At 45.1% G+C, this 18,546-nt stretch overlaps 1 protein-coding gene across 1 annotated transcript in view; it reads left to right on the top strand.

The window, feature by feature from the left end:
- The first annotated feature begins 1,744 nt into the window (after nucleotides 1-1,744).
- fndc3ba (fibronectin type III domain containing 3Ba) overlaps nucleotides 1,745-18,546 on the top strand; it is a 104,849-nt gene continuing 88,047 nt past the window's right edge. Inside the window, exon 1 of the mRNA XM_008280098.1 lies at nucleotides 1,745-1,838. The gene's annotated coding sequence lies outside the window, so the exon portion shown is untranslated. The remainder of the gene's footprint in view (nucleotides 1,839-18,546) is intronic.

Genomic DNA, 18,546 nt, shown 5'->3' with positions numbered 1-18,546 from the left:
ATGTTCAAGGGTTTGTCAAGTTTCTTTTTGTTTGTTTGGGAGCTAAATTTTAAGACATTCTGATGATCTGCAGTTTTTACTCACATTTTGCCTTTAAAATCCCGTCATTTTGGAAGAGCAGGAGCTGCCTTCATCCAATGTGGTGTATATGCGGGTTTGTAATGAAACTATTCAAGTTAAGGCACCGAGACGGGTTTTATGACTTAATCTTGACGTGTTGTTTTAATTTCAAGCAGCAACAGGTCCAAATAATCTCCTCCACAGATAAAAAGGAGTCTGTATATACATGAAGCTGTGCTGTAATGCACCTAGAGGAAGGAAGCGGAACACATGCATAGTTAGGAGCACTGATGCTATCTAGTATTATCTCATCCTGAACGATATAAGGGAAGTCTGCTGGTCCTTTTGCAACCAGGCCTGCGGCAAATTCACCAACAACTTGTTTTGATCCTGATTTTCTTTCTTGTTTTTTTCTGAAATCAGGTCAGTGTGTTTTAATTTTCAGGCCCAGTGTCAGACCTGTAACCCTTGGACCTGTCAGCTGAGGGATGTCGGGTTTCAGTGCAGCCACCAGAGGGACGTTTGCATCTCATTAAAGTTGTTTTAAAGGTGCTCGGACAGAGCTTTGGCCCGCATGACTCACACAATATCTGCAAAGGGTGGACGCTTACGGGACATCATTGTACAGTCACAAATATTATCTTCTGCAGTGTTGACATTAATTGTTGATCTGGTGTTTTGTTTGGTGTTGTAAGAGTGGAGAACACACAGGTTGGAGCAGGTCATGTGCTCCTGTCGGTGCCGGAATGAACATATTCTGTGTCATCGAGAAATGACAAACAGGCGTAAACTGAATTCGGCCTTGATTTTATTTGCAGAAGAGTTGGCCTATCTGGTGGGCTGACACAACCTTTCAGGACAGATTTTATTAACAACTAATAGTTGAACTAAAAAACGATATGCTCCTTGAAATGTAGGCTTTTTTTTTCTTCCTGAAAAAATTTAAACAGTGGTTGTGATTGTCAAACTAATGTTTTCTTTGCAGCTTTATACGTCTTTGCTTTGATTACCACAACAATAAAATACAACACACGATTTCTCATTTGAATACTATTTGTCACCATCAGAGTGAATTTATATGAGACCACATCAAAAATGAGGGCCGCGACTAACGATTATTTCCACTGTCAGTTATTTTTCTGATTATTTTCCATTAAATATCAGAAAATGGTACAAAAAAAGTCAATCAGTGTTTCCTAAAGCCCAAGAAAACGCCCTCAAATGTCTCTGTTTCATCCACAACCTGAAGATATTCAGTTTATTTTCACACAGAAGTAAAGAAATATTCTGATTTAAGGAGCCAGAATCAAGGAATTTAGACAACAAATAATTATCAAAATAGTTGTAAACTCATGTAGGAGTTCACAACTAATTGATGAATTGTTGCAGCTTTACCATAAATATTGATTCACGTTAACATTAGGCTCAATATTTGGCAAGTTGGGTAATGGATAGTTTGGAAAATCACCTTTTGGTTTTTGGTTTTATTGTGCGTAAAATACCAAATGACTGCAAAGAAAACCCCCTAGATTACTTCTGCCACAAAGAGGGACAGTTTTCTGTTTTGGCTTTCTCAGTGCGCTGCTGGTATTACGGTAAAAAAAAAAAAAAAAAAAAAGAAGGAGGCGGGATCTGACCTCCATGTGCGTCGCGTTTTGATTGACATGGCGGAGTCTCCCAGTACGCGTCGCGCCGCGCCAGCAGACAGGCAAGACCCGACCCTGGGAATAAAAAAACGCGCAGCCCCGTCTGTTTGAAGATTATTTTATTACAGCGAGGTGAGTTCTTTTACGCTTCTTTCACAGCACGTATCACCCCGGAAAGAAAAAGAGGGGAATCGAGGCTAACGGGAGTCGATGTCGAAAAAGTTTTTTAGAAGTGCGTGTCTCTCTGTGTGTGTGTGTGAGTTTGGAGAGCTGAGCGCTGACGCCGGCAGTCTGGGCCACTTGGCCAACGCAAAGGAAAAAGGAAAACTGCTTCAGTGCTGCTGCTGCTGCGGAGGAGGGGGTGAATCGAAACTTTTTGGGCAGATTTTCCCGTTTATTAGAGAAACAACAAGGAAAAGCAAAAAAAGAAAAAAGGAAAAAAAAAAAAAAAACTTTTTGGGCAGATTTTCCCGTTTATTAGAGAAACAACAAGGAAAAGCAAAAAAAGAAAAAAGGAAAAAAAAAAAAAAAGCAGCGGGGGGATTACCCGTGCTAGCTCTTCACACTGGTCGAGTGAATGCGTCGGGGGTTCGGAGCCTTGCTTCTTTGTGGTCCCGATTTCTCAGCTTTCACGAAAGAATGTGTTTTTGTCTCCGAGGACTTCAGATGGAGTGAGTGCGCAACAGGAGAAAAAGCTTTTCTCTCCTTCTTTTTTCACTTGTTTTCTAACGAATCAAAGTTGTGGCGTTGCGAGTGGCGCTTGTGGAAACGCTCGGATGCGTTGTAAGCTGCGTAAAAATCAGGAAATGAGCACTTTTATAGCTGGAAAATAACTTGGAATGGAAGATGCTGAGGCAGTCAGATTTGACAGAGGGGGGTTGCGAAATCATTGAATTGACACTATGGGGGGTTAGATTGCGTTGGATAACAGTTGAGGGACGTTGAAGGGGCTGTTGGTGGCAACTTTTTTTTGCGTGGAGTTTGTGTGCGCTTTGCAGAATGCAGTTTTTTTTAAAAAAAGGGCTTTGGAGGAGAAAAAAAAAATCCCAACTCCAGCATATCCTAGCATTCCTTCCAGCCAGTCTGTCTGCCTCTCTCTCTCTCCCTCTCTCTCTCCCTCTCTCTCTCTCTCTCTCCCTCTCTCTCTCCCTCAGAAACGACTACGTGTCTGTTTGTGCAGAGAAGACAAATCTTTCTCTCAGCCTCCCTGATGCAGACGTGGAAATCAAACATTGGTCTCCTGCTCAAAAGCGATCGATTGGCTGACTTTTACGCACCCACGCCAAAAGACGATATTAAAAGCGCTTTTACGCATCACTGGAGACGCAAATTTAAAGATGCTCCAGTCGCTCGTCTTGTCTCTTTTTTTCTTCCTCCTCTCTCTCTCTGTATTTAATAACAGGACACAGCGGTTAATTGTCATGCTGTCATCATTAGCGGTGCAGGAGGGGGTTGTAATTAACGCTATGATCTTGGAGTCGCATATATCTTTACCCCCCCCTCTATCCATGCTGTGCGCTCTGGATCCAGTGGGCACGTTGGAGAATATAGGCTAAAGGAAGGGAGAAAAAAAACATAACCTATCACATACACATGCATATACTTTTTTCACCGGAGAGAGTAAAGAAGAGAAGGAGAAATCTGATCCCAAATACATGACGTCAGATGACATTCCTTCGGTGAAAAGGCTGATGTGGCCTTGCAGCTTCTTTTTTTTCTTTTTTTTCAGTGAAGAACTGATATTTTTGGGGGGTTGGGGGTTGTGTTGGGGGTGGAAAGAGTTAGAGGGGGGCAGGCTTCCAGCTGAAAAGGTGTGCTTAGGTTTGGAGTGCAAAAAGGAATTCTCCCTGTGGTGCATGAATGAGCAATTTATTTTGCTTCCACTAGTCAGGAGCATCAGAAAGTCCGGAGCATCAAAAGGTTTTCGGAGGTGGACATTAAGCGGAGGGATGGACACTAGGAGGCAGGTTGCTTTTAAAGGGCCCCTGTGATATAATTTATATGATTTAGAGATGAGGAGCATCACAGGTGGTTCATTTGGCTTCTCAGAGTTTCACATCTTCTACATGTGACCTCTGACTCAGATTTCATCCGTTACTTAACAGGTAAGATAGGATTTCAGATGAGGGAAGGCTCCGTTTTATAGCCGCAGGATGTGTCTTTTTGTTTTCTTTGGTTTCAGTTGAGGTTTGTTCATCAAGACGTGCAACTTGAGGCCCTAAATGCTGGAACTTTTGCAGCTCAGTGGTGAAGAGCAGGTCGGAGTCAGAGCTGGAGATTAAATCGACTTCAAATTGACATCAGTGTTTCGAACAGTGCAGTTTTTTTGGCATGCTTTCTCATTGATCGATCTATACCACTCACTTCATTCATGCACACTGAGGCGTCACTGACAGAAGGCCGGTCTCATTATTTAAGAGCCACATCTTGCACATTTTGCAGCATCCAGGGTTTAAACCGTTGTTACGACGTCGTGCCGTCCTTCTTGTGTAAAAGTCGTGCATTTGATGGTGTCTCAGTTTTTAATGCGGCATCACATGTTTTAAATCTATTTCCCGGTAAATTTTGAGCAGAATCTTGACTTGAACACATTATATCTGCAAGAAAACTCCCGATTAGACATTTCCCCCCAGCCTCAGTCTAGGTGCCCGACGTTCAGGCTGATTGCCAAAATAAGAAAAATTACTACACCCATGTCCTCCTGAATGAGGTTTACATCGCCGTACGCTGCTCTCTGAAAGTTAAGCCTCTTTGGCTTCAACATTTATACACAATAAGAATGTAAACAAAGCTCATTGGCTGCCATTTGAAAAGTTATGAAAGCTCCTCTTGTGTTGATCTTGTATTTAGAGCAGATTCAATAATAATATAAAAAAAAAGAAGAAGAGGCACGCACTGTTTCTTTTCAGCTTTTTTTTTTTCTTTTTTAGATGACAGCCATTTCTTTTCGTAATATGTTTGCCCTCTAAATCTGTGTTTATGCGGAGCTAAGAATGTCATGGTAGTGGATATACGACAGCGTAATGTAAGCAGGGATTTGCGCTGAAACTGATGCAATTGCAAGCAAGTGGCTCTTTTGCTCCTAGTTTGCCACTTATAAAAAAAAAAAAAAAGAATCCCCCCCTTTTTTTCCCTGTGTGTATGTGTTTTTAATCAAACACGCTGAAAATTATGTAACCGAACAGAAAGAACTGCAGTGTTCAGGCTGTAGTCAGGTTGAAGGAGGGTAGCCATTGTTGCCTTGGCCTTTCTATGTCTCTCACATGAATAGGCAAAGGGGTTGAATAACGCTTTATATAAGTTAACGACCTGTGTTCTGTAACCATTTCTGCTTTGTCGCGCAGGTACAACCCACACACTTGTGTCAGTCAGTGTGATGGTGCCTCGCTGCCTACATATGGCGCGATTGTAACTTTGCAGACACTTTGTTTGAGCCCATTAAATCCGTTTGTCAGTTTGTTTCATTCCAGTTAAGTGCCTGAATGAGGACAGAAATACTGAGCGCCCGTGAAGTCAAAATACGTCCTGTCGGAGTCAATTTGCTGTTCTTTCCTTTGACGGACAAAGTTGTCCTGATTTCATTTCCATCTGCTCCTCCAGCAGGTGAAATAGAAAACTTAAATTTGATGGATTGGGTGCATCTTAGTGGCAAGGCTGAGGGACTTGTCTCTTGGTTATTCTAAGCACAATGAGGAAGTTCTTCCCATGTTTCATAAGAACTTGTGATGCCAAGTGTGTGTGTCTTTGTCAGACATGATCTGGGTTCTCTGCTTTCTACCTGCAGTGCCTTGTGGTTTGCTCCTGGCCCAGTAAAACCTTCTGGTACGCCCGGTCAGAACGGGGTCAGGGAACGGGCAGGATGATGCTCGCTATTGTACGTGCATGCTTGTGTGTCTGACCGGTAACCTAGAACATGTTATCCGATGGGTAATGTTACTGAGCAGTGCTTGTGTATCAGGAACAGAAGCTGATGCAGCCGTGTAGGGTTACGCATACAAGACAATGCTGCCCTGGAGAGTGTGTGTGTGTGAGAGCATGTGAAAGAGGGCAAGCTGGACGAAAATCATGATAAACTGCTTCACTGTTTCCTTCCTGCTGCATTGGTTTCAAGGAGTTAGAGCTGATTCTACTGGGCGGTTCTGGTGTTTTGAAAATTGGAAGGCGTTCACTGGTATTAATTGACCATTTTTTAATCAGGAAAAACTCACTTTAAAGATAAGATTGAATGAACCACTAATTTTATGTCCGTATTAAAGCGGATACGATAATTTGACAGCGAATTAGTCAACCAGTTTTGCTTGCTGATTAATCATTTGCTGTTTTTTTTTATGATTATTCCCAACAATTTAACAGGTTCCAGCTTTTTAAAAGCTCATTACCTTCACTTTTGCAAGATTCATTTGAATATTGTTGTGTTTTAATGTCACTTTGGTGTTACTTGTGCTGTATTTTTTGCTGTTTTCAGACATTTTAAGGACTTAAGTAATTGATTCATGTAGAAAACAGTTGTTAGATTAAACAATATTTAATATTCTGGTTGGTTGTATCTCCTGTCATTGTGGGACAGCGGTAGTTTGGTTGATGAAGCAGGTGCATGAAACCTGGAGACATGAGAGCATTTTAAGATGAAATATGTTCAGCTTGTGAAGATTTATTTATTCACCATTTATCACAGTCAATTCCTGGCACGTCTGCAAGTGCTCAGTCATAATTGCCATTTACGCATACTGATTACGGCCATTTAAAATTCTCCAGTTGGCCCTGATCCGCTGCCCATATTTGGAAGATTTCCTCCCAGGAACCGGTGTGCTTTTGCTACGTACAGTGTCTGCACTTTGTATTAAGACTGCTGTCAGTTGCACCATCTGCTTGTCCAAATGCAACAGGTGTGCTTCCCAGAAAGATTGCTGCCTTCGCTGTTACTGTAGCCGAGGTGCGGTCTGGTCAAGTGAACAAGCTTCTTCCTGCTTCCTCAGCCTGCCATCGGGAGGCTTTCTTATTGGTGGGTTGGATGTTGTTCGGGGCATTCCTCCGCTGTGAGGTCACGGGGTCGACACCTGGAGAGCAGGAGATGGATTTCTGCAGTTTCTCTTCCTGCTGTCCCGCTGCTCTCTTATGATGCACATAGGTTCTCCTTGCGGTGAAGCAAACTGGTACATCCCCCGTTGAAAGCTCCCAGATGTACCGCAGTGCATCTCTAGCGGGTACACCGACTCGTATCCAGGGGTGGGTTGATCTGGCCAAAAGATTATATCAGCGTCTTTCGGTGCAGAATCCCAATCCATGATCTGAATCACAATTCTCCCCACAGATGTATTTGAACTTATTCGTTGTGCATATGGCTGCCTGGATACAAAGCCTTGTCACTTCAACTCAAGGCTAAAGTCCCAAGTCGCAAATCTCTGCATCCTGTTTCGCTCAGATGTTATTCTGAGAGTTTTGGCTAGAAGTTGTGGTTTGTATATCTGCTGATTTGTTGAGTTTCTACCCTTTTAGGACCGGCTGGATAATCCGTATTGACTGCTAGAGCTTCTATCAGAGAGTTCAGAGACATGAACATGATTTCTGATGGGTGTTTCGCTGCACAGATACACAGTTGCGGTAGTTTCTGAAATTAAAACGCCCAGAAAAAGAACACGAGAGCTGCCTCCTCTTAAGTTGCAGCATTTATGGATAAACTCTGACAACTTTCTGCCAGACGTTGCTAAATTACTACTTCCAAATGTGCAGCCCCAGCTATCCCCCCACATATGGCAACCGAGCTATTCCTAGCAACAACAAAAAAATATGACGGCGTACGAAGCGCTTTTCTGTAAGTTTATTCACATGTGAAGTGAAAACGACTTAAACGTTATTTAACAGAATAAAATAGCAGAGAAACCGTCCGTCCTCTCTGACTTTTGCTCAGGCAACTGCCGCGTAATGAATCAATTAAGAGATTAAACAGAAAGCAGACGCTGCGTTGGAGATAGAGCTCGTGTAATTAACTTACGCAATTAGTGCAAACAGTAACTATCTGCATGCAGGGTCCGCGCAGTCTCCGATAAGCAGGAACTCCACTTCTTTTCGGGGTGCTGCATGGTGCGATCGCCGCCGTTTTCTGTGCACGAAATAGGCGACGCCTCCAAAATGCGGCCGATTGTGTCGCAGCCAGTCACGATTAGGTAGGAAAAGTTTGGACAGCTCTCTTTTTTTACTGAGACTGAGTTTCTATACCACCTGAAATGTCCTTAAGTGATTGTACTGAACTGCAACGGCCTCATTGGTAAAGCGACATAACATACAAGTTTGCAGTAGAATCAGTTATTGGTTTCCTGATTGGCTTTAGTGACACATGAGGTTCAAATGTTGGTAAAACCCAACCCCCCAGTGCCCTGTGCTATATAGCATGCAAACACAAACCAAGCTGCATGCAGGTTTAAAGCAGAAAAGAAAAAAAAAACCCAGAAAATAACCCACTTTGTCCTATTTAATGACAGCAGCTGGTTATCTGCTGCTTGATGCTTTCGCTTTCCATTTCCCAGCCTTTCCCTCTGTGTCTGTGTCTCTCTGGCATCCTCTCACTCCCTCCCTCTGTTTCTTGGTCCCTTCTTTTTTTCCCTTCTCTCTCTCTCCCATATGAACGGTGGCTTTTTGTTGAAGTATCCCAGCATCTCATGTTTGCTTGGCACAGAGCTGTAATGTTTACCCTCCTCCTCTCTTTCTTTCTGCCTCCCTGCCTTCCTCCCTCCTTCCCTGCCCGTCTTGGTCTCCAGAGCCCCATCTCCCCTGTTTTTTTGTCTCCCTTGATAATTTCCTGCATTGTTGACAGTTGATTTAGAAGAAGATAAAAGAAGCCTTTCAACTTCTCCTCACTCCCCCCTCTCCTCTCTCCTTCGTCTCCCTCCTCCCATCTTCTTTTTCCTCTTCTCCTTTACTCTCACAAAGCATAATGTATAATGTCAAACAATCTCAGTAAATTTAGTCTCTGCTTGTGTGAGTTACAGTCCAAAAAAATAAGAGATGCAACATTTGGAAAAGCATCATGCTTCTGACATGATTATCTTTGGAAGTAAATGTCCCAAGGATTGCCACTGAAGTTCTTCTTGCAAACAAAATACTTCAAGTGAAGCAAGAATATTTCGATTTTTGCAGCAAGAAGTGCGTTTAGTAGAAATTTAGAGCACAACTGCAACTGATAGTTATTTGCACAAAATAAATTGAAGGATGAAAAATATCTACGAGAAGTTTTTAGATCCCGAGATGAAGTCTTCAGACGTGTCCAAAAGTCCAAAAACTAAAGAAGTCAGCACTAATTGGAAGGTTCTATTTAAACATGCAGCTTTAAACTGGCCTAATGTGGCATTTGCATCATATTTTGGAATGAAATCGCACACGTTATTCAGTGGAGTTTGTTCTTTAAGACAAAAGGGAAGCAATTGTTTGTAGTACATTTCATACACAGTGGGAATTCAGACAATAAACAGCTCAATAAGTGACATTCATTACAGATGAAACTTAGGGCAGAAACTAAATAATGAAATGACTCACGCAAAAATATATAGAACATTAGTTCTGACTTCTCAAATCTGATCATTTTTGTGTTGTTCTTTGTCATTTGTGACAGTAAATTGAAATTGGATCTTAGACTGCTTGTAAGGCCAAAGCTGCAATTTAGAAACGTCTCCTTGGACTATAAAAAGTCACCTTAGGAAACTATAATGGACTTTTTTCACTGTTTGTTTGATGTTTTATGCACTGAATGGGATAGTCGGTAGATTTAAAGTAGTTAATAGTAGTGTGGATGTTTCAGTATAACAGAGCAGGACGGATAAACACGGAACAGTTCAGTCCATGAGGGGATACAGTAGACGTTTGTGCACATGCCAGCAGTATTTGAGTGGCTTTCATTCACTTCAGTATGCATCATTTCTGTTACATGATGCCAGGCGTGACTTCACCGGAAAAAAACTTTCACTTCTCTATCTGGGAATTTCAGTCAGCGCTCATCACTCGGTGCCACTTTGCAGGGTTTTGACAGCAGCTGTACAGCGAGCTGACATCGGAGGAGATGGAATAAAACGATTCTGACAAAAGAGATAAAATGTTTGGAATCCAGAAATTAGGCTGTCAAGTTTCCCATCAACTTCTTATTAAGTTGGGTGAAGTTTCGTGGACTGAGAAAAAGCCCGGATGATGGTGCGGCTCGGTCGCTCTGCCCCGCTTGTGCCCTTGTGTGCAGTTCCTCGGCGGCATCGTCCCTAGAAATGGCTCGTTAAAGTGTGTGTGTGCGTGGTCGGCTGCACCGAAGGGATCCAGTGTTCACCTGTCCTCACGCAGCACCGACTTAACACACATGCATGAAACATACACACACACAGAGTGGACTTTACGTGCCTGTATTAGCATGCCAGGCGTGTTGGTGTTGCTAGTTGGCAGGCCCATGGAAAGTTCCGCCAGCCGTTAATGGCTGTTTTTATGCCTGACTGTGAGCATTTTGAGAGTGTATCTCAAGAGCCGCTGTGGGCTGAGGTTCTCGTGTGTGTGTGTGTGTGTGTGTGTGTGTGTGTGTGTGTTGGGGAACTGAATCTAAATATTTCTGATTTATTATAAAGCTGGAATTGCACCGTCTGTGTTTGTGCCGTGGATCTGTGCCGTCACATGTTCCGCAGAGCCGCAGTTGAGGGCTCTGCTAATGGAGGAAGTAGGTGCTTTTTAATGCGAACCCACATTTTTTATTGCTTTCCCTTGTTAAACCGCCCAACCTCCTCCTCCTCCTCCTTCCCTTCTGTCACCCCCTCCAGGGCCTGCAGACACACTTCGACCCCTCCTACCTTCTTCTCTCATCACCCCCCCTCCACCTGTCCCAGCTCCGCATACCCGTCATTTCTTCCTGTTATTATTTTGCCACTCGCAGCCCGTTTCCACTGGTAGAATAAACACATATGAACATGCTGAAGGACTTTTAATTAAGCAAATTCTGAACATGTTTTGTCGTTCCGAGTGGAATTCAAAACTGAGAGGAGCATCAGGTAATAGCTGGATCTGGTTTTTGAGCAAATGCAGCTCCTGAGACGAGCTCTGTTGTGTTGTCAGGGGTCATGAATGGCACCTTTTTAAAGCATTATGAAGGAAATTTCTGCCGTCCTTGACTGAGAATCAACTCTTATTTTGGAGTTTTATAAAGAAGAAATGCGGGTTTATGGAAGCTCGGCGTAGACACGGCCTCGGTCCCCTATTTTCCTTCACTTCTCCCCTCCTTGCCCTCGAGCCGGACCCCCCACAAATCACTAAACTATCTCACATCCACACATACAGGTTGGCAGGAACACACAAACCCACACACACACACACACACTGCTGAACTAGTGTGTGAAATCCTGAGGCTGATTGAGGAGGAGGAATGTGACCTCGTGACCCCGTGCTGTGGGGAGGGGTGTTATAAGTGTGTGTGTGTGTGTGTGTGTGTGTTTGATGTTAGGGAGCAAGTGATTGTATGTACACTTTCCATTGGCTTGCTATTCCCAGAAGTGTCTTCTCTCATTTTTCAGCCCAATTCAGTTTTTCTCCTGATGGATTACACACTGATGCCGTGCTCTCTCTCTCTCTCTCTCTCTCTCTCTCTGTTGCACACACACACATGCATGAACTATGCAGCTATGAGTCGAGCATGTAAAAGTGATTTATTCCTGATTTGCATGCTCCCTTGTACAGTCGAAGCGCATGTGCATGTGTGTGGCATGTCCGGGTGCACGTCTCCTCTCCGCTGTTGTCTTGTCTGTGAGAGAGCAGACAGGTTTCTCATGTAGGTGTGACTAAATAGTCTTTCTCTCTCAGCGCCCCCCCTCCCCACACACACACACACACACACACACACACATGCGCACCACCCACTGAGCAAGCTTTTTCATGGCCCATAAAACTGATGATCTGAATGTCTCTTGTGGCGGTTCGTCTGCGTCTACGCGCCCGTCCATCCGAAAATGGGAGTTTTGTGCATCAGTGTGTGTCTGTGTGAGGGAAGGTAGAGAGGAGGGGGGGAGGGTTTAGAATTCACTTCTTGACTTGGCATAGCTGTCTTAATTAAGACTCATGGCATGCGGCCCTGATGGAGCTCGGCATTAGTGGCAGAGACATGCTGTGTGTGCAGGCCTGGACGGCAGCAGGTCCACTGGCGGTGAATGTGGGCTTATTGTCTGGACTCGGCGGTTGTCCTCCTTTACTCCTCTTTACTAGCCGCTTGTAATGTAGAGCTGATTACGATGATTGTAGGTCATTGCATTGAAGTACGTGGTAATGGAGTGCTCTTTGAGCTGAGGGAAGGTGGGTCTTTCTGGCGATTTTCACAGCAGAGGTAAAACAACAAAAACCCACTTTTACCATCTTTTAATATAAATATTTCCATGTGTTTCCACAATACGCTGCGTGCCAGTTATGTCCCTCTGGCTCCAAACCTATGGTAAAAACTGACCTATTTTATTTGGTATTACTGCAGACTTTTCCTGGATTGAAGTCGCCTAAATGCTTAGTGTAGAATAAACGAGGACATAAACACAACCTTAGCCACTTTGCATTTCACTGCACATACTGTATGAGCATGTGACAAATAAAAAAAATAAATCTTACATCCTAAAAATACACATGCATGCCTTGGCAGCTACCAATTGTCTAATTAAAGCTATTATATTAATCATAATTAAAACACTGTGCACAGGATAACTTGAACGCCGCAGGATATTCCACCGCTATTTTTGTTGTTGCTTCATATGCAAATCCAAAACTCTTAACTGTTAAATGCACTTAAGAGCAAGAAAATCAGCAAAGAAAGGGGGAAAAAAACTTTTTCTGGCAGTTATGCTTGAAAATGTACTTCGACTAATTGATTACCAACGTGCTTGTCATTTAATTGGCTAATAATTTCCTATCTCCGCAGAGTCGTTCTGGAACTTAGTGGTTTTGGTCATTGGCGATGCATAAATCAAGTTTGGTTCCGATTTGTATTCATGCACAGCTTCTTTTGCCCCCATTTCAGAAAAGTTGAACACACCTGCTTTTATTGTCAGTTGCCGTAAAAGCATTTTTCTTTACAAACAGGCGCAATAGCTGCACAGTGTGTGTGTGTGTGGATGGCATTTTGAAAAAACTGCTTTCCGTGTGCAGGTTTTACTGTCAGGTCATGGTGCTGATTCAACAAACAAGTGACTTTACTGCAACGTATTAAACTCGCCGCATCCTCCATATTTCCGTCTCTGTCTGTTCATTCTGGATTCATATATATATACACAACTGTATGCACACAAATGCATTCTGTATGTTGCGTCCAGCACATGCAGGCTCACTCTGCGGTCGTTTGGGTTTTGGTGTTTGTCTCCAGGGACCCGTTAGTTTCTATGTTTGTTGTGGATTGTACAGTTAAAGGCTCACAAATTTTAACATTTTTAACTCGGTACAACCGCAACGCAAATTATGCTCTAAATATATGGAATATGCATGTAAAATTGCGCTTCGCGACGACCTATACGGCGCGCAATCTTGCGGTGTTTTGGTGTGCGCTCTCGGGCTCAGCTGTAGGTTTACGGGCTCTGCTGCAAGACTGAAAGCATTGTCCGCCGCCTGCCAGGGTATACAATGTATTATGTGTGTGTGTTTATACATGTGTGCCCGTGCTTGTTTTTGTGTATTGCAGTTCCAGCATGCCTCCGAGCCCGGCTAGTGTGTGTTTATGTGTGTGTGCCCGTCTGTGTGTCGATGTGCGCAGTGAGGAGGAAGTGGCTGTGTTTGTTTAAACTAAGCACGCTCAGCCATGTGGGACAATTTAGCGGGAATGAGAGCCCTACACCCCCACCACCACCACCACCACCACCTCCACCCCCTCCTCTCTCCCGTCCTCACCCTTCCCCAAAGCCTGCACCGCTCACCTCCCTCCCCTGCCTCCTCCTCCCCTCATCCAAACCTACCCCCCTACCAAAAAAAAAAAAAAACCTTCTGAATGGGCGGCTGTCTTTTGAAGGCTGAACGGGGTTGTTTGGGGAAGTAGGGCTGATAGTGTGAGGAGGGGAGGGGAGGGGAGGAATGGGGATGGGGGAGGGCAGGGAAGACAGGTTAAAGCTGGAAGTGGGGCGTGGGAGGAGTAGAGGAGATGAGGAAGTGGAGGAAGAGGAGGGAGTGCAGTGCGAGAGCGCTGGCGCATAGAAATCAAAGTGTAACTAATGTTTCATTGGCCACTGGTCCTCTTTCTTGTGAAAGGCATGCAACCGCCAAAGTCATACACGACACACACGCCACCTTATCTGAGCCGCCACTTGAAAAGGATTCATCTCTGCGGGCAAAAAAAGCATCATATTTACGCTAAAGGGCTGCGTTACATGGAACCAACTGCATTACACAGCAATAAATGGGAGAGACTGAGGGGAGGTAGGATGGTTGGGAGCGTATGGAGGAGAGATGAATGTGGAGCTAATGCAGACCTGGTGCTGCGTAATGTCACCCCAGCACGTGCATCGTCATGCCTCCGATGCAAATGATGCGCGAGCGAGGGTCTGCTGGATTTTTTGCTCTGGTGTACGTGTGAATAAAAGAGAGACAAGTGTCGAGTTCACTCCTTCCTCACATCTCCATGGTGACAAGAGGTGGATGGGTCTTTGAAAGAACATGCATTTCTGTAACTCATTTTTATATATTACAAGAAAAAAAAAGTCTGACTCAATCACTGTCTGGCTTGCCATTGTTACAATCTCTATTTTAGTATTCAGGTATTAATAGATTGTACATGAGGCACTCTTTGACACCTCTATTGCTTAGTTTAACCTTTCAGTTGAACAGCAGAAGCACACCTGAAGGCATTCACATGTGCAGCATGTGGTCAATAGGCTAAAGATCAGCAGGGTTCAGTGGTGCTCCGCCTGCAAAAAAATTGGGCTGGAGGCTAAAGAGGTGTAAGAAGAGTCTTTAACAATCCTTGGAAGTTGGGAGTAGATAGACTTCAAAGTAGACCACACCAGCCAACTTAGGTACCACTATTAGCAGGTTAGCCATGTGCAGCCAGCACGCAGACTTCCAGCCCGTCGTACAACCTACCCACCCTCAGTCGGCCCATCTCAGCTCTTTAGCCTCCTGGCCTGTGGGACGAGCCTTCCTGTGGGTGGCCAGACTGAGCCGTGGAGATCCCAGGCGTTAGGAAGGGGTTTGCTGTGAGCTCTCCTCAGGCTCAGTTGCTCAGCCCCTCACAACCTCTTTGGATCTGATGGAGAGAAGTCTAACTAGGGTTAGGAGGAGGAAGGAGAGGGATGAGAGAGAGAGAGAGAGGAGAGAAAAAAGAGACAAGGAGGAGGAGGAGGAAGGGGAGGGGAAGGACAAAAGGAGAAGAAAAATCTGGAAGCGCCGCTGTGAAGAAGAGTGACTCATGTTCATGCGCTTGTGGGAGAATAGCCACTTCCTCTGCATTCAACACAAACACCAACAAAATGCAGCGTGTTCTTGGGGCAGGCTGACATGTTGGTATTGATGGAGATAATGACGATTGCAGTGATGAGGCTCATGATAAAGGCGGGGGACTGGGTTTGTGTCGGCCTGTGAACTGTTTGTGGAACCAGTCCTCCAACATCTGTAAGTCGAAGGAGGTCTCGGTCGGAGGAGATGAGCGTGGCGGCTCCGGCTGATGTAATTGGTGGAAACATCAGCGTCTCCGACTGGGATAAACGGCATCACAAAGTCACTTTGTCTCCGCGTCTTTGACTATTTGCGTCGCCTCTGTTTATATTCCAACTCCCACACAGTGACCCACATTATTTGGCTTTATTAGTTTTTCCTGTCTGCTTGCGTCTTTTTTTCTCAAATTCTAATACACAGGAGACGTATAGATTTCTCCTCCTCTCCTCTTGAGTTACGTCGCTGCTGCGTGGCTACGTGGCAAGCGTTGGACTGTCAGGGCCTCTACTGTGGGTTTACTGCCTACTGGCCCCCTGCCCAACCACACACACACACACACACACACACACACACACACACACACACACACGGCCAACTCACAGCTGCAGCAGGAGGGAGGGAGGGCTCGCTTGCAGATGCACACATCTGCTGGAGCTAGCCGTGCTAATGCGAAGCTACAGCGGCGCAGCTCCCAGCGCAACACAGAGCTGATTGTAAAGGCTCGGCCCTCCGTGAATAGCCGGGGAAAGAAGTGGAGAGCGTGTCTCAAACTCTTTGGCTTGACTCTTAATTTGCCGGACTCATTCAATTTTCTCCCCCCACCCTCCCCTTTTCTTGTCTTCTCCACACACACACACACACACACACTCAGACACACACTCGCTGCCTGCTGTCTGTGGTATGACAGGCAGGACTAATGTTTGTTCTGCAGCAATAACACAATTAGGATTCCACACATTTCTCTCTCGGCACACACACTCAACCTCCGGCCCCTCCTCGTCTTCTTTCCCCCCCGTTTTCCTCCCTTCCTTCTCCTCTTTCCTCCCACCTCCTCCTCATCCTTCTTCCCAACCCTCCTCTCCAGTTCACAGATTGCTGTCAATTCCACCCCGAGCAGACAGGCCACAGATAATATTGATTTAATAACGCCAAATTGCTTTGTTTTCCACTAAACTACAGTGCCGTGCCGTGCCGCTCTGTGTGTAGTTTATTCTTGGCACAAGTTCTGCTGTTCGGTCCACTGCTCTTCCGCTTAGGGTTTGATGCAGGTGATCTTCCACCGTACACCAATTAACCTTTCTGTCTCACTCACACACACACACACACACACACACACACCAGGACTGGAAGTACTCTCCCACAGCTCCTGACCTGAGTGTAAAATAGCCGTTTCCTCTTCATTTTGTTCCCAAGGAAAACTGATGCCTCACCTACTCCTCCCTCCCTCCCTCTATTCTCAACTTCTCCCCTCTCAATCCCTCATTCTCCTTTTCTTTTTCCCCCCCTGCACTCCCTCCACTGTCTCCTCACCTTTCTTTCTCCCTGACCCTGTTTTTGTGTTCCACAGTGCGTCGAGGGTGTTGTCTTGACACTGTGTGTGTGTGTGTGTGTGTGTGTGTGTGTGTGTGTGTGTGTGTGTGTGTAGGCCTTCGCAGTTATGTAACTGTAGTCTCTCCCTGGGAATGGGCTTCTTTGAGATCGGCTTTTTACTTCCTCCCGCCCAGCGCCTGGGCAGACAGCCTATAAGGGGGAACCGACGGCTTCCCATCAGCCAGTGGGAGAGAGGAGCTGTGTTTTGACAGGGCAGTGGAATGCAAGGAAGGCGGGGTCTTTCCAGGAAGTGGATGGCAAAAGAGTCAGACTCTTTGGTTGAGCTACTTATTAGGCACCCTGAAAAAAAAGCTCTTTGTGTGTGTGTGTGTGTGGAAACATGCAGATCACAGCTGTTAGGGTTTTGTTTTTCAGTGTTGGCGAAACTGTATTGTTTTTGCTCTTAAAGTAAAGGAATGAGGGGCTTAGAGAGGAGTGTTTCTGTCTTGTGATTCATTTAAAAGTGTCTAAAATTGGTGTGTGACAAAAGGCAACATCTTAAAAAAGCTCATCAAGGCATAAAGGGAGGAGGAGGCAGAGCCGAGGCTGACTCGAAGTCACTGGGTCATCTGTTTCTTTGCTTTCAGTTCCTGGAAACCAGGCCTGATGAGAGGATCGGCTGGGTGGGTAGATGGATGGATGGGAGGATGACAGGGGAGAAAGGCTTTGCCCAGGGTGCTCATTTTCTTTGTGCGTGTGCTCGTGCTTGTGCAGAAGGCAAAGGATGGAAGGTGGTGGTGGGGGGGAAGAGAGAGAGAAGTGCTGAGGCTGTCGTTTACCAGACCGAGTCCTGACTTGTCTGCACTACGACTGCACTCAATGATCTGCAGAATGCCTGGCATTTAGAGGAAACAGGAAAAAAAAAAAAGAGCGGAGACAAGGGGACGGAGAGAAAATGAAAGAGGAAAGAATAGATTCATTCAAGGCGTAATTTAGGGAAAAGACACGGTGATGTTTTTATGCCACCGGTGTTTCTGCTTTTCATAGGACCAACAATTGTAACTCGCTTCTCGTTCTTGTGCAAGATGCAGGCAACGACCGCGGTGTAACCTTGGAGACTTATTTGCAAAACTGGATAAATACTCATCCGTGCAGGAAATGTGGGCAAAAGTGGATGAAAAATGAAGTGCAGCTAATTGAATTTCTGTGCTCCACATTGGGATTTTATTTTGCATCGGTGTGTTCTTTCTGTAACTCCCGGTCTGGCATGTCTGCACGGTGATGCAACTGACCTCACTGCACCCAGACAATCGCAAGTTCACCTCGCTACTCGCGGAGGCGTCCTTGAGCGAAGCGATGAAAGTTTAACTGCTAGTTCATCTGTAGATTTGCCTTGACAAGAGCGCCGGCTAAATGTGCAATTAACTTTCATAATAACACGTGTTGGAGATGTAAGCGATGATACATTGGAGAGATTTTCTTTGTTTTACCCTACACTGACGGATTGGGTCGTTGTGATTGATTATTCCTGAAAGACGCCGCAGTTTTAGCAACCTCGGTGTGTGTTGTGGCGTTGGGGGTAAAACGGCCTGATTAAAAGGTTTTAAAGGAGACTTGTTAAAAGTGAAATGAAGGCCGTAAGCGGCGGCTGGTTGGTTGAGGCTTTCCTTCACCATCAGATGTGGTTTCTCAAGGTGCTAGATCTCATCTGTTTGGGTGGGGGGAGAAAAAGGTACCCTCAAGGCTTCAGTTTTGAGAGTCTGAAGAGGAGCTTGTTCATACATGGTTTGCAAGTGGAACACGTGTGTGCGCTTGTATGTGTCCATTGCATTCCACTCCACCCGTTCCGAGTTCTTCCTTCGTGGATGACATATCATTACCGCAATTACAGGGCAAGAGGACT

This window comes from Stegastes partitus, unplaced genomic scaffold (genome assembly GCF_000690725.1).
Source record: "Stegastes partitus isolate 25-593 unplaced genomic scaffold, Stegastes_partitus-1.0.2 Scaffold181, whole genome shotgun sequence".
In the NCBI taxonomy this organism is placed as follows: Eukaryota; Metazoa; Chordata; class Actinopteri; family Pomacentridae; genus Stegastes; species Stegastes partitus.
Note: the sequence above shows the minus strand (reverse complement) of the source record. Positions and strands in the feature narration are given on the sequence as shown.